Genomic DNA, 15,322 nt, shown 5'->3' on the forward strand with positions numbered 1-15,322 from the left:
GAAACAGTGACCAGAAAGTGAACTGAGCGCTGAAGGGAGGAAAATCAATGCAGAACGACAAAAGAAAACCCAATGGACATGCATGGTGAAAGTGGGGGAAAACACCTGTGCTCATTAGGCCCTCGTTATTCAATTCTCCCAGTTAGAGGTTTATAACAGATTGACTTGTCAAGCTTGTTAAAATTTTTGCAGAATCAGGAATTTAAGTGGCCCGAATCCCATGGTTTTCTCTTTGTTACTTTAATTACAGGTACTATGTACAAAATGTACTCATATCCCAGCACACTCTGCGTTGTATATCATTATAACCTGATGTTAGAACAAGGTACATCATATTCACAGAAGCCCTGACAAAACTGGGTCCTTTGACGAGGGATGGGTGCAGCTGCCAGTGAGTAGCAATCTAGAAGAAACTTAGGCCCTCACTAGGTGCCGTCACTTTGTGACAGAAGCAGAGGGTTGATTGGAATGGCCATCCACCAATGCAGTGTCAACATAATGCTTCCCAAGCCACCTCTTGCCCCCACCAAGCAATAGTAGCTGGTGATAGTCAATGATGGTTTCATACTGCTCTCATTGCCCTCTGATGCCCAGACTTGTGGAAGGAAGCAGAAACTAGCTCATTCATCATTAGGAATGATTTAGAGAGAATAAAATTTATTTTCTGTCTCCAGACATTAGTATTTTATAATCATCCAGTGAAACTGAGTGAGAGTTAGTTGAAGACAAAAAGAATGTTCATGCAAGGCATAATTTACTTGTGGAATACTTTGCTTTTGGGTGTCACAAAAGACCCATACATTGCAACAAATGAAGAATTCTGGACCATACTAATGCAGATCACATAAGAGATAATGTGGTTTTGTTTCACCACAATGTAAGTATCCGTGTGTATCATATAACTCCCATCATTTTATGTCATGCAAAGAGTTCACACTTATTTTACTATGTGCGGAATTCAACTACCCCCACCAGTCATCTGAAGTAGTGTGGTTTAGAAATCTATATTTTGTTTTATTTTTTACTTCATTTATAACTCATAGCGGCTAGAACCATAGCGGCTTTCTCCATTTTTGCTATTTCCATTCCGTATCCACAACAGCTCTGTATGGTAGGTTGGGATAAGAGTGTGTGCCTGGCCCAAAGTTACCCTACAAGCTTCTATGGCAGAGCAGGGATTTGAACCTGAGTCTCCCAGATACTACTCTGATGCCTCGAAGACTGCACCATGCTGGCTTATCATTCCACTATGTGTAAAGAACAGCTTTTAGCAACCTAAATAGACCTGACTAATCTGAGCTTATTAAGAACTTGGCTGCTAAGCAGAGTCAGTCATGGTTAATATTTGGATGGAAAAGCAACAAGGAATACCAATCACCTCTGTTTATCTCTTGCCTTGAAAGTTCCATGAAGGGTCACTTATGGACGAGCAATTTGTTTAGGATAATTAGGAAAGTCCCCAAACCAATTTGGCTATTCGGGCACAATTCAGCCATTTTAAAGGAAGGGCTGGGGGAAGGGAGGGAGAAAGCATGTCGAGCAGCTGATGTGTCATGATCAGTTGCTTGGTAGGCCCATTTAATGTCTCCTCCCCCATCCTTCTAAGGCAGTGGAGATACTGCTAAAGAAGGCAGGTGGAGAGGCATTTAAAGGGCCACCAAACAGCTGCACATGATACATCAGGTGTTTGTTATACCCTTTAAATGCTTCGCCCTGCTTTCTCAGGCAGCACCTGAGAAGGAGAGAGATTATGCCAAACAGCTGATGTGTCATGATCAGCTGCTCAGGAGGTCCTTTAAATGTCTCCCCCCCAGTCTTCTCTGGCAGCAGAGAATGCTCTCTGATGTCAGGAAAAGCTCTTTGCTGCCTGGGAAGGCAGGTGGAGAGGCATGTGAAGGGGGAATTTTGGACCATTTTAAATTTGGCTGAATTAATTCCAGCCAAATCCAAAGTGATCTGAATTTTTCCCCATGGACATGCCTAGTCAACATGTTAGTTGTGAGTTGACATGATTTAACTATTATAAATAAAGACATTTTGTTTGTATATCACCCGGTCCTGCTAGCTTGACACAGTTGACAACATTTTAAATCCATACATCATATGATACACATGGCCTCAACTACGGCCAGGGCATTTTTAGTCCTGGTCCCTACCGGTAGAATGAGCTCTCAGAAGACCTGAGGGCCCTGTTGGAGCTGATCTAGTTGCTCAGGGCCTGCAAAACGGATCTGTTCCACCAGGCTGGGGCCAATGAACATCAGGACTCCATAAAACCCCCTGAAACCATGATGTCATGAACTCAGGCAATTACAAAAGATCTAGAAGTAAAGTGATGGCAATGGCATTGGATGAGTTTTATTGGCTAATAGACGGCTTGATTGTTTTAACAAGTTTTAATTATTATTGTTTTAATGTCATTTTGGAATTGTATTGTATTTTTATGAATTCAATTGGCATGTATATGATGAAATGTCAGAAACCGCCCTGTGCTGGTAACTCCCCGTGGGGGGGGGGTAAATAAATCATCAAATAAAATAATTAATAAAATAATACAGTATAACAACAGTCCATTAAAAATCACCTCCTATGATTGTCTCCCTATGGGGTTTGTCAGAGTTTGGAGCGGTCCTTGTTGGTGATTGCTTCAAGTAGGGGAGGCTAGCATTTTGTGATGTCATTGCCTGGCCTCAGATAGAGACCTGGTAGGACAGGATGGTTCGTAGATGTTCTTATTGTATTAGGATAGTGGCATGAGAACAACTAAAACACTGCTAAGTTCTGGGCCACATGGGAGGAACCCACACTTTGGGTGAGCTCTTTGTCAGCACAATCTTTGTTTGAGAAGGGGTAATATTGAGGGCCCTGTCCTGAATGGCCCAGACTAGCATTATCTTGTCAGTTCTCAGAAGCTAAACATGGCTGGCCCTGATTAGTATTTGGATGCCTCTGAAGGTCTCTTGCCTTAAAGTCCTGTGGGTTCACCATAAGTCAGCTGCAGCTTGATGGTGCTTTATATTATCAATAACAAAGATCCTTACTGCCCATGGCCTCTGACATTACCTTATCATGATGTTACCGCCACACCTGCCTGTGGGAAAAGTAATAGCAGTTCTATTCTGCTAAAACCACGGGCCATCAGATGGCTTTGGAAAACATTAGACACATTTATGGTAAATTGAACTATAAATTATCAATTTTACTTAATGACAAAACTCCCATATCTTTAATCATAGACAGTTTGGCAGGCGCCATTTGTAATGCAGCGTGAGAAAAACTGTACCATCTGAAATTCCTGCTTCATGCTGTGTTTCCTGCAACATCCATGGAAAATGCCTCTTTAACTCTGGCATCTGTCCCTCAAGCTCCCCTGTGCCCAATGAGGCAAATAATTCTCTTAATTATTTATTAAGGGCTGCTTCTGCTGTCAATAAATTATCCTCGCTATCTCCTAGAGGCCTCACTTTCTCATTTATTAGGATCTTCCACCATATGGACTTGGAGCATGTTTTATTAACACAGAGTGCAAACTTTCTTTCATTTTCTGCTTTCTTTCTCACCGGTGATGTGTTCTTCTGAATTATGTCTATGATCATTGCCATTTTTCTTCTGTCTAAAGTTTTGAACACTTTCCATGTTTTATTCTTAATTAATTTTCCATCTATATGTCTTTACCTGATTTTTGTTTTACCCATCATTATATTATATATTAAAATTTTGAGAAATTTCTTTTGCTTTTTTGATGTAAGAATATCTACAGGCATGACCCCTGGGATGGAAATGGCCATGGATGTGATGTCCATGGTCCCACCCATTATTAATGGCCACAGTGAGAACAGCCATGGTGGCAGCAGGAATGGCTAGGAATGGTTGCGGCAGCAGCAGGAATGGCTGCGGAGGTGGGAACAGCCAGGAACAGCTACGGTGGCTGAGACAATGTCTGTGGCAATAGCAGCAGAAATGTGGATGGTGGCAGAATGGTGGTGGCAGCTGCCCGGATTCCGTGGCTGCAGGAGCAAGGTTGGAGGTGTGCCTGGCTGTGGAAGATGGCTGGTGGAGAAAGTAGCCTGGGTGAATAGCAGGCGGTGGGAATGATGCATAGTGCCAGGGAACGGGGAGCCCAGTCCAGCAGGGGGGAGGCGAGGAGAAATAATGGTGGCCGTGATCCGTTCCACCTCTTCTGCTCACTGGACCTTGGCACCTGCCCTGTCTTGTCCGGCCATGAGCCAGCAGATCCCCCGATCCCCTCCAGGCCTTCCCAGGGCGGAGGGATGGAGGGCCAAATCGGCCTGCATACTGGGTGGAGTCAAGGGGCTGTCATGGCCACAAACATCAGGCCAGCCCAGGCCACCTCTTAGGCCGCCGCTGAGCAGGAGACCCAGGATGGGAAGAAGGACACCCCTCTAGAGTGTAGTGGTAGCTCAGTAATTAGATTGTGGCTGAGTTGTGGACAATGTGGGCTGCGAATCTTTACCCAATCCATGCAGACATGTACACAACTTACATATCGATTTGATGTGCCTGAGTCATTTCCCACATAGAGCATTATATTTACTGCCATTCTGCTAAAAGATATTTTAGAATGCTCTGTTTTCTAGACAGCAAATTGTGTTCTTTTATAGGACAGACAAGTCACTGTAGCAATTTGTGAATACTATTAAACAAAGTGCTTCACCATTTGCACCTAGGTTTTTTTGACTTAACAGCCTCACTTTCCAATAGGATCTGGGAGTGCATATACAACTGAAGGGGCAAGTGAAAAAGAAAGATCTCCTGGGGGGGGGGGCATCCAGTACTCTAACCTCTGCACTGCACTGCACTAGCTGCATGCACTTTTCATTTCATGAGGATGGCAAAACTTTTCCATCTCAGATTGTAGCAAATGCTTAGGAGTGTTGGTGGGAAAGCAAATAACTACCTGCTGCACACGGGAAATAAAAAGTAGGTAATGCTAGAGTGTAGCCAGCTGTACTCCTTGCTTCTTCGTTTGTAAAAAGCTTCTGTGCTGTCATGGGGACTCTGCCTCTAGTCACCCCTGTCCTTCCTGATCTGTCTTCCTGTGTATGCATGTGGTCTTTCATGTCTGTTTTGTGCATCATCCACATTATAGGCTCTTAGGGGGGACCTGGTCTTTTAGGAGCTCTCTTAAAGTGACTGGACTAGCACATCCTCTGGATAAACAAAGCCATTAATATTCATAGAGGTTTGGAAGATTCCATCACAGGGACCTTCCCGAGAACAGTCTAATAATCTGGCAGGAGAGAGGGAAGATGAGAAGGAAAACAAACAATGACTTTCAGAGCTATGATTAAAGGGGATAACCCTGAAAGCTAAAACAAAGAGTTTTTTTTTAAGGTGTAGCTGTTACGGTGCTTGGATGACAGGATATAGTGATAAATAAACCAGTGGTGTCACTGCTGGAGCTTATTTAACAGGTGCTGAAGGATCGGTGTGTTATTTGGCCTTATATAGGTGATTAAAGGCACTTTGGGATGCATTTGAAATGAAACTTTCAAAAGCTCACTGTGGACCCTAGAAAAGGCAGGGGACTTTAGTGATCTATAGTCAAGCCCAGCATTGCCAGAAATCAAGGCTGGACAATAAATGGGGGAAATGGATTTTAATATGGATTGATTATATCTGATTGTATTATTTTAGATAGCATACAAGCACCACTTGGTGAAGGGAGACATTGTGTAATAAATAAATAAATAAATAAATGAAACAGTTCTTTTTTGGTGTAGCGGTTAAGAGCGGTGGTCTCTAATCTGGAGAACTGGGTTTGATTCCTCACTACTCCATATGCAACCAGCTGGGTGACCTTGGGCCAGTCACAGTTCTCTCGAAGCATCACCTATGTCATGCCCTCTGTGTGGGTCTGCCCTTGAAGACAACTTGGAAATGCCAATTGGTGCAACATGCAGCTTCTCAGTTGTTAATTTGTTCTGTTACTCTGGATACTGAGTTGCTTTCATTTCCTAGGCTTTTGTTTCTGCATTCAGTTCTACGTTCCAGGTTCAATTCAATCTTCTTTAAGTCCTTTTTGAACAGAGAGTGAGACCCTGATTTAAGAACTTCCGGGCCTAAAGCTATATAGGATATACGGGCGTATGGCCCTCTTAGAACTAAACCATGCTCTGACTCTGAATGCCACAATTCCATTTAAAGATCACTCCGGAGCCTATATGTTGCAGAGTTATATGAGAAAATATGCATTCAGTTTTTGCCCAGATTACCTGAAGATGACTGGAGGAATATAGGGTCAAAGATGGATAGAGCACAGCCAGTTAAACCTTTCCTGGCCCAATTCATCCTCACCCTCTGTGTTCCATGACCTTGTCTCCTTCAGCATTTTGCTTCTGGCTTGCTTGTTTCTTTGCTCTTTAATGGCAGCTTTGTGCAGTGACAAGTCTTCTTTGTACAGTGACAAATGGACTTTGAAGGGTATGCCTCAGTTTAGGATGTCAATGTGAGCACGACTGTGGCTCATTCATAAGCCTTCTCTGTGGTACTTCTTTTTGGAATAATCTCCCTGAGGAGGCCTAAAACTCTTGGCTTCCAGAAAGGGACAGAGTAGAAATGTTTCAAAGGACATATAGGGTGGCTGGTACTAAAACAGGTTTGTTTTTACTGCATTTTTGTGTGTATTAATCATACTGTTTCCTGTTTTGGGTCCCTGGTCTATAGAGAAGAGAAATAATAATTTAGAATAGGTATATATAAATGTATCTTCCGGGGTTCTAAACAACCAACTTTTCACATAACAAGGCTACAGTATCAAAGAATATAAAAATCTGTCTGTCTAGACAGCTTATTCTACATTTTAAAAGTGTACTACTTTCACAATTTTAGACACTCTATAATAATCATCCCATCAGACTAAAAATTGCCAGCATGTACATCTCCAAAATTCATAAAGGTGGTGGTGGTGGTGGGGGGTGGGGATTAATCAGATAAGTCCCACTTGGTCCAAATTTCTGCCATAGACCAATTCTTTCCAAAAAACAACCTTCAACCTTAGACTGTTCTCCCAAAATTCTGCAATACAATTCTAATCTCCTAATTAATTCAGCCACCAGTAGATAACTTATCCAGTCCTCTCCCATAGTAGGGCACAATAATATATAATTTCTCCACTCAGTCTAAATTATTGCTCCGAGCACTATGCTGTGGCAATTATTCATAGGAAAATATGGAAGCTAAAGAAAGTTGGGAATGTTCATTCCAGAGAAGAGGAGGTTGAGAGGGAACATTTTTGCCCTCTTAAATCTTTGAAAGGTTATCACATGGAGGAGGGCAGGGAACATTTCCTTCTGGTAGCAAAGGATAGAGCCAACAGTAATGAATTTAAATTACATGTAGAACAATACCGGCTAGATATCAGGAAAACATTTTTAATTGTCAGAGTAGGTCAGTAGTGGATTAGATTGCCTAAGGATGGGGTGAGCTACTCCTAACTGGTGGTCTTTAAGCAGCGGCTGGACAGGTACTTATCATGGATTCTTTAGGCTGATTCTGCATGAAGCAGGGGGTTGTACTAGATGGACTGTATGGCCCCTTCCAGCTCTATGGTTCTATAAAGTAGCAGTCCTCAACCTTTTTAGGGTTGAGGACCACTCTGGGGGTGGGGAAGAGCCAGCGGCCCGGGCGCCATGCATCTGCATTAGCGCCCGCTGGTGGTGAAAATGTGCATGCGTGTAGCTGCCATGCGCACGCGCGCGTTTTCACCACCAGAAGGCACTAATGCACATGTTTGGCAGCTCTGCGCATGCATGGTTGTGTCCGCCGGCGTGCCAGAGGCCGCGGCTGCCTCTTCCCTCCCATTTGCAGCAGAAAGCTAGCCAGGCCGTGAGCGAAGCGGCCGCTTCTCTCGTGGCCTGGTGAGCTTCTTGCTGTGTGTGTGGGGGGGGGGGGGAAGAGGCAGGTGTGGCAGCCCATTACCGAGGCCTTCGTGACCCGGTAGCAGGGTGCAGACCGGGGGTTGACGACCCCCGCTATAAAGCATTTGGGCTATGTCTAAGAGGATTCCCCAAGCTCTAAACCAAATATGCCACGGATAAGTTCATGCTCCTCATGAAAGGTAGAACACTCTCTTCCAGAACATACTCACCCACTAACCTGCGGACTACGGTTAGACAAAGTTATTTAAGGCTGCCCCATGAATGCCCACTCAGATTAGCCATATCAAAGACTGACAACAGGACCAGCAAGGAAGCATTTCTTTTATCTGTCTGGAAGTGGAGAGAATTCATTGGGGCTTCTACTAAATGATACTCAAACCTGAATCCAGACTGGAAAGGGTCAAAAGCAGCAGTATCATTCAGGTGACTGACAATATTGTTATCTTCTATCTGCCTACTGAAATGAAGACTTTCACTCTGAGTTACATTCTTATCTACAGCCGCAGGTTGTATCCTCTGAGAATAACCTCACTGATTTTTCTGGGAGGGGTGGGCAGGATGGGCAGTAACAAGAAAACCAACTGTGAAATGAGCAGATCCAACACCTACAAGCCACCTTCATGCACAATATACTCTGTATTCCCTCATAAAATGCAAACAGCAGCTTGAGTATATCACACATTTCTCTCCACCCAGTTGGCTTCATTTGCTCTCGGAATAATACTGTGACATACAGCAAAGAGAAACTTGGTGAAAATCCTTTTCCCCACAATGAAGTTAGCAGGAGTTTAGCCTGAACAAAGAAGTCTGGGATTCAAGTGAGACGCTCACAAGACATGCTGCAATCTGGAGATTGCCAGTTAAATTAAAAACAAAACAAAACAAAACTCTTAGTGGTGAGGTTGTGTTCAGACCTCAAATGGTTTCCATGCTAAGGACTGATTCATGACACTTCTTTATAAACATGGTGCCATCTGCCTGTATATCCAGCATGGAAGGGGAGATGCAGAACTGAACTGGTAGATTGTACTTTTCTCCTAGAAAAAAAGAAAAGAAAGAAACATGGCATCATTAATGTGGATCATTTGGTTCTTCTAGATCTTTCATAAGTGTTTGACAGTCAAGCAGGATATAACAGAGTTCTTTCTCAAATGATATCTTATTATGGAGTTGATATAACTATCTTGTAAGCTTGCTGTCTAAACGTTCCTGCCAAGAACATTCCTGAAACCACATATAATACAACATATAAGAACATGGTTGCATATATCCACTCTCTGAATCAAAAGATGTTCCTGATACAGCTATAGAATCAGATGGGTTCCTAGGAAATTCTGCCTGGGCCCATATCTGGTGAGAAGAAGAAGAGCCACCAGCATACTCCCAGATTCAGTTTCTTCCTCAAGAACTGGTTGAGGTCAGTGAATGAACTGCATCTATTGGGCCCCCAGAACCCTCCCCATTCAGATAGGCCATCAATCACTTTGTGGGGCTAATCTGACTAATTTGCCGGGTTATGGTCGAGCAAACCATGAACAATCCAACATTCAAACTGTTGTTGATGTTATTGCTATTGTTAGGGTTAATTATTGTCAATTGATGCAGTTACTGAACTTATTTTGTATCATATGGTTTTCATGTTCCCTATGAACCACCCTCCCCCTTCAAGGATCGCTGCCTTGTTGTGGCAAGGGGACTTGCGTAGTTCAGTGAAGCTATGAGCTATACCGTGCAGGGCCACCCAAGACGGACAGGTCATAGCTGAGAGCTCTGACAAAAGGTGATCCACTGGAGAAGGAAATGGCAAACCACTCCAGTATCTTTGCCATGAAAACTCTATGGACAGTTCCAATAGGTATAACGATATGACGCTGGAAGATGAGCCCCTCAGGTCGGAAGGTGTCCAATATGCTACTGGGGATGAGCAGACGGCTAGTACGAGTAGCGCCAGAATGAATGAAGCGACTGGGCCAAAGCCGAAAGGACGCTCAGTTGTGGAAGTAACTGGTGGCGAAAAGACAGTCCGATGCTGTAAAGATTTTTATTCCATAGGAACCTGGAACGTCAGATCCATGAATCAAGGTAAGCTGGACGTGGTCAAACAAGAAATGACAAGACTGAACATCGATATTTTAGGAATCAGTGAACTAAAATGGACAGGAATGGGTGAATTTAATTCAGATGACCATCAGGTATACTACTGTGGACAAGAATCTCACAGAAGAAATGGAGTAGCCTTCATAATCAATAAGAGAGTAGGAAAAGCAGTCTTGGGATACAATCCCCAAAATGACAGAATGATCTCAGTTCGAATCCAAGGCAAACCATTCAACATCACAGTGATGCAGGTCTATGCCCCAACCACTGCTGCTGAAGAGGATGAAGTTGATCAGTTCTATGAAGCCCTACAACACCTTCTAGAAGCAACGCCAAAAAATGATGTGCTTATCATCATGGGGGATTGGAATGCTAAAGTAGGAAGCCAAAAGATAACGGGGATAACAGGCAAGTTTGGCCTTGGAGTACAAAATGAAGCAGGGCACAGGCTGGTAGAATTTTGTCAAGAGAATACAATGGTCATAGCAAACACTCTTTTCCAACAACCCAAGAGACGACTCTACACATGGACATCACCAGACAGTCAACACAGAAATCAGATTGACTATGTGCTCTGCAGCCAAAGATGGAAAAGTTCTATCCAGTCAATAAAAACAAGACCAGGAGCTGATTGTGGTTCAGATCATGAGCTTCTTGTTGCAAAATTTAGGCTTAAATTGAAGAAAGTAGGGAAAAGCACTAGGCCACTCAGGTATGAACTAAATCATATCCCCGACGAATACACAGTAGAGGTGACAAATAGATTTAAGGAATTAGATCTGATAGACAGAGTGCCTGAAGAACTATGGACTGAGGTTCGCAACATTGTACAAGAGGTAGCAACTAAAACCATCCCAAAGAAAAAGAAATGCAAGAAATCAAAATGGCTGTCTGAGGAAGCTTTACAAATAGCTAAGGAGAGAAGGGAAGTGAAAGGCAAGGGAGAAAGAGAAAGATACACCCAATTGAATGCAGAATTCCAGAGAAAAGCTAGAAGAGATAAGAATGCCTTCTTAAATGAACAGTGCAAACAAATAGAAGAAAACAATAGAATGGGGAGGACCAGAGATCTTTTCAAGAAAATTGGAGATATGAAGAGAACGTTTCATGCAAAGTTGGGTATGATAAGGGACCAAAATGGTAGGGACCTCATAGAAGCAGAAGAGATTAAACAAAGGTGGCAAAATTATACAGAACAACTATACAAGAGCGAGCTTAACATCCCTGATGACCACAGTGGGGTAGTTACTGACCTGGAGCCAGACATCCTGGAATGTGAAGTCAAATGGGCCTTAGGAAGTCTGAGCAACAATAAAGCTAGTGGTGGTGACAGCATTCCAGTTGAACTATTCAAAATCTTAAAAGACGATGCAGTAAAAGTGCTACACTCAATATGCCAGCAAATTTGGAAAACTCAACAGTGGCCACAGGATTGGAAAAGGTCAGTTTACATTCCAATCCCAAAGAAGGGCAATGCCAAAGAATGTTCAAACTACCGCACCATTGCACTAATTTCTCATGCTAGCAAAGTTATGCTCAAAATCCTACAAGCTAGGCTCCAGCAATATGTGGACTGAGAACTTCCAGAAGTACAGGCAGGATTTCGAAGAGGCAGAGGAACTAGAGATCAAATTGCCAACATACGCTGGATCATGGAGAAAGCTAGGGAGTACCAGAAGAATGTCTACTTCTGCTTCATTGACTATGCTAAAGCCTTTGATTGTGTGGAGCACAACAAATTGTGGCAAGTTCTTAAAGAGATGGGAATACCAGAGCATCTTATTTGTCTCTTGAGAAATGTATATGCAGGTCAAGAAGCAACAGTGAGAACTGAACATGGAATCACTGACTGGTTCAAAATTGAGAAAGGAGTTCGGCAAGGCTGTATACTGTCGCCTTGCCTATTTAACCTGTATACAGAACACATCATGAGAAATGCGGGATTAGAGGAGTCACAAATTGGGATCAAGATTGCAGGGAGAAATATCAACAACCTTAGATATGCAGATGATACCACTCTAATGGCAGAAAGTGAAGAGGAACTAAAGAGCCTGTTGATGCAGGTGAAGGAGGAGAGTGCAAAAGTTGGCTTGAAACTCAACATCAAAAAAACAAAGATCATGGCATCCGGCCCTCTCAATTCATGGCAAATAGATGGGGAAGAAATGGAGATAGTGACAGATTTTATTTTCCTGGGCTCCAAGATCACTGCAGATGGGGACTGTAGCAAAGAAATTAAAAGACGCTTGCTCCTGGGGAGGAAAGCTATGGCAAATCTAGACAGCATCCTAAAAAGCAGAGACATCACCCTGCCAACAAAAGTGCGTTTAGTCAAGGCTATGGTATTCCCAGTTGCAATGTATGGCTGCGAAAGTTGGACCATAAGGAAGGCCGAGCGTCAAAGAATTGAGGCTTTTGAACTCTGGTGCTGGAGAAGACTCTTGCGAGTCCCTTGGACTGCAAGGCGAACAAACCGGTCAGTCCTAGAGGAGATCAACCCTGACTGCTCTTTAGAAGGCCAGATCCTGAAGATGAAACTCAAATACTTTGGCCACCTCATGAGAAGGAAGGACTCCCTAGAGAAGAGCCTAATGCTGGGAGCGATCGAGGGCAAAAGAAGAAGGGGACGACAGAGAATGAGGTGGCTGGATGGAGTCACTGAAGCAGTAGGTGCAAACTTAAATGGACTCCAGGGAATGGTAGAGGACAGGAAGGCCTGGAGGATCATTGTCCATGGGGTCGCGATGGGTCGGACACGACTTCGCACATAACAACAACAACAATGAACCACCCTGAGCTGCAAGGGAGGGCAGTCTATAAATGTAAGAAATAAACAAATAAGATCAACAAAATTTTATTCTGGGTGTATGCTTTTGTGTGCAAGCATACTTTGTCAGACAATTTCTGCCTTACAGAAACTTAGCTTGTTATTTCTTTAAGGTCCTTGTACCTGGTAAACACCTTCATTATGCTGCGTACTAATCCATGGCCCCCTCTTGGCTTATAGATGTGGTCTTGTAACTCCCATTTCCTTGTTTGACATGCAAACAGTGTTCGGGCATGCAATGAAAACATAAGTGACATTTTAGCACCTTGTTACCAGGGTGTTAGCCAGCTATCTGAAACTATCCCAAAGCATCCAGTGTAAAATACAGTCTGTTCTAAAACCTTCATAATTGCCTGTGTGCTGTGGCAAAGGAAACGTTACTTTTTGATCTGTATTTGGTATAGCCTGAAAGACATTTCCTTTGATTCAATTTGAAAGATGTTTCAATGCTGGTTGTCTAACAAATGTATGGCCAGAGCATGAGTAACAACAACAACAACAACAACAATAACAACAAATTCACATGATTTCTAGTAGCTAATCACTGGTCTTCACAATGGTTATGGCCCGTCATTGCTTTAGCTACTGACCACCTAGCTCCCTTCTCCCTCTCCCAAAGACTAAAGGGCACCACTTCTTCATTGGTGTCATTCCATCCTGTTTTGTCACAGACAGTCCATCTCAACATGGATTCCCAAGCAAAATGGGAATGACTTTTGGAAAGGGTGGGTATTGCTACATCATCCCCTGCGCAGTACATTCAACAGGTCAGTTTGGCTGCCTTATGCTTTCCTCATTTGACCAGCCGCCATGTTCTTTGTGAAAGGCAAGAACATGCCTGAGAAATCTTGGGTGGGATTTTTGGCTGTTTATCCCTCAGCCCAGAGGGCCATTTGTCCCACCATGCTCATTTGCCTATATTGCACCCTTTCAGTTTTCCCCACAAGACTGCTTCTATGGCCTTTTCAGGTTTCTTGGCAGCTCATCACAGGTGGCAAAATCCCTCTATCACCCCTGCTGCATGTTCAGTGCGTGGCTATTCTTTCACTACGCCAGAAGTGTCTGCTTATCACAGCGACATTAGATGACACTCTTTCCGCCTGCTTCATCTCGGGGCTCCTCATTTCTGTACTTGCCGCCTAGTCACGGCTTTGTTCAGAAATTCACATTGAAATATGAAAGCAGCCAGATTCAAAAGAAACAAGGGGAAAAATGAAGTTAGTAAATCCTGCTGATACCATACAGTTTCTCTATATTATGGTGACGCAGAAAGCAGTGAGCAATGAATCATGCCCCCAAGAACAAGACCATCTGTTGTAAAACAGATGATACTTTTCATCATTACACTGACACAGCTTGTTAATAGAATTTTGATTTTTCTTCCCCCGGTGGATGGGAATATATATCTGAAAGTTAGCATTGTGTTCGGAGCAGGCAGGGGATCTGACAGCAACCCCACACTGTTTTATAAAGGCAGATTCAGCATGAACTACTAGCTCCACTGGGCGCTGGAGCGTGGGGCCTTCAGGCTGGTGTCAATCACACATGGTACCGGGGACAAAAGACTTCCCGGATTCCTCATGCTGGTCTTCAAGGTTTTATCACAGCCTAATCGGCTTGGAGTTGCCTGGGGATCCTTTGCAATGTTCCCAGGGTCAGATATGCACCTGCACAGTCCTGAATGTTTGTGCCTTTCAGTAATTACCTGATGGCTGCCTGTCGGCAGTTTGTAACAGGCACAGGCTGCTTTCAGTTCTACTGAAGAATTCAAGAGCGAGCTAGGACGGGGTGGGGGGTGGGGGAGTGGGAAGCAGAGTTGGTTTGTTAATTGTTTGTATCAGCCTTTCTCAACTTTTTTACCATGGAGATACCCCTGAAACATTCTTCAGGTTTCAAGAAACCTCAGAAGTGGCACGATGCTGAAAATGGTTGGGAAGCATAGCTGTGTACAGGCCCACCTGGGGCCCCTCCCCTTCCTACCTCCTTCAGGCCCATCATTGGCCATTTTGGGAGGGGCTATAAATCGGAGGTCCTCCCGATAAATGTTTAACCAATTTTAAAAATATATATCAAAATTAATTCACTCCCATCCATTCAGGAAACGCTTCCAGGGCCATCAAGGAAGTCTGAAGGCTGCTCTAGGGCTTCTGCTTCTCCTATGGTATACGATATCAATTCTACATTATGCCACAGAGACTAGGATATACTGATATACTTGAAGGGCACTAAAGGCCAGAGATGTGTTGGGGACTGAGATGATGATAGAACAGGTGTTGGCTGGTGTCCTAATGCAGTGGTTCTCAACCTTCCTAATGCCACGATCCTTTAATACAGTTCCTCATGTTGTGGGGACCCCCAACCATAAAATTATGCAAGTGTTCTTTCACAGAAATTAAACCGAAACTGACCAACAGCGTGTAGATCTATTGTTCGTGATTGTATTTAAATTGTTCCCCCCCCCGAGGTTTCTCAATTCAGTTCTGCCTCTTGTCCCACC

General features: G+C 43.6%; 1 long non-coding RNA gene across 1 annotated transcript in view; it reads right to left on the minus strand.

The window, feature by feature from the left end:
• Positions 1-8,349: 8,349 nt before the first annotated feature.
• The window catches only part of LOC143834559 (uncharacterized), a 39,525-nt gene continuing 32,552 nt past the window's right edge, over positions 8,350-15,322 (minus strand). The window contains exons 4-5 of the long non-coding RNA XR_013229826.1: positions 12,949-13,029; positions 8,350-8,938 (exon numbers count right to left, since the gene is read on the minus strand). This is a non-coding gene — a long non-coding RNA (uncharacterized LOC143834559). The remainder of the gene's footprint in view (positions 8,939-12,948; positions 13,030-15,322) is intronic.

Source organism: Paroedura picta, chromosome 3, assembly GCF_049243985.1.
Source record: "Paroedura picta isolate Pp20150507F chromosome 3, Ppicta_v3.0, whole genome shotgun sequence".
Taxonomy (NCBI): Eukaryota; Metazoa; Chordata; class Lepidosauria; order Squamata; family Gekkonidae; genus Paroedura; species Paroedura picta.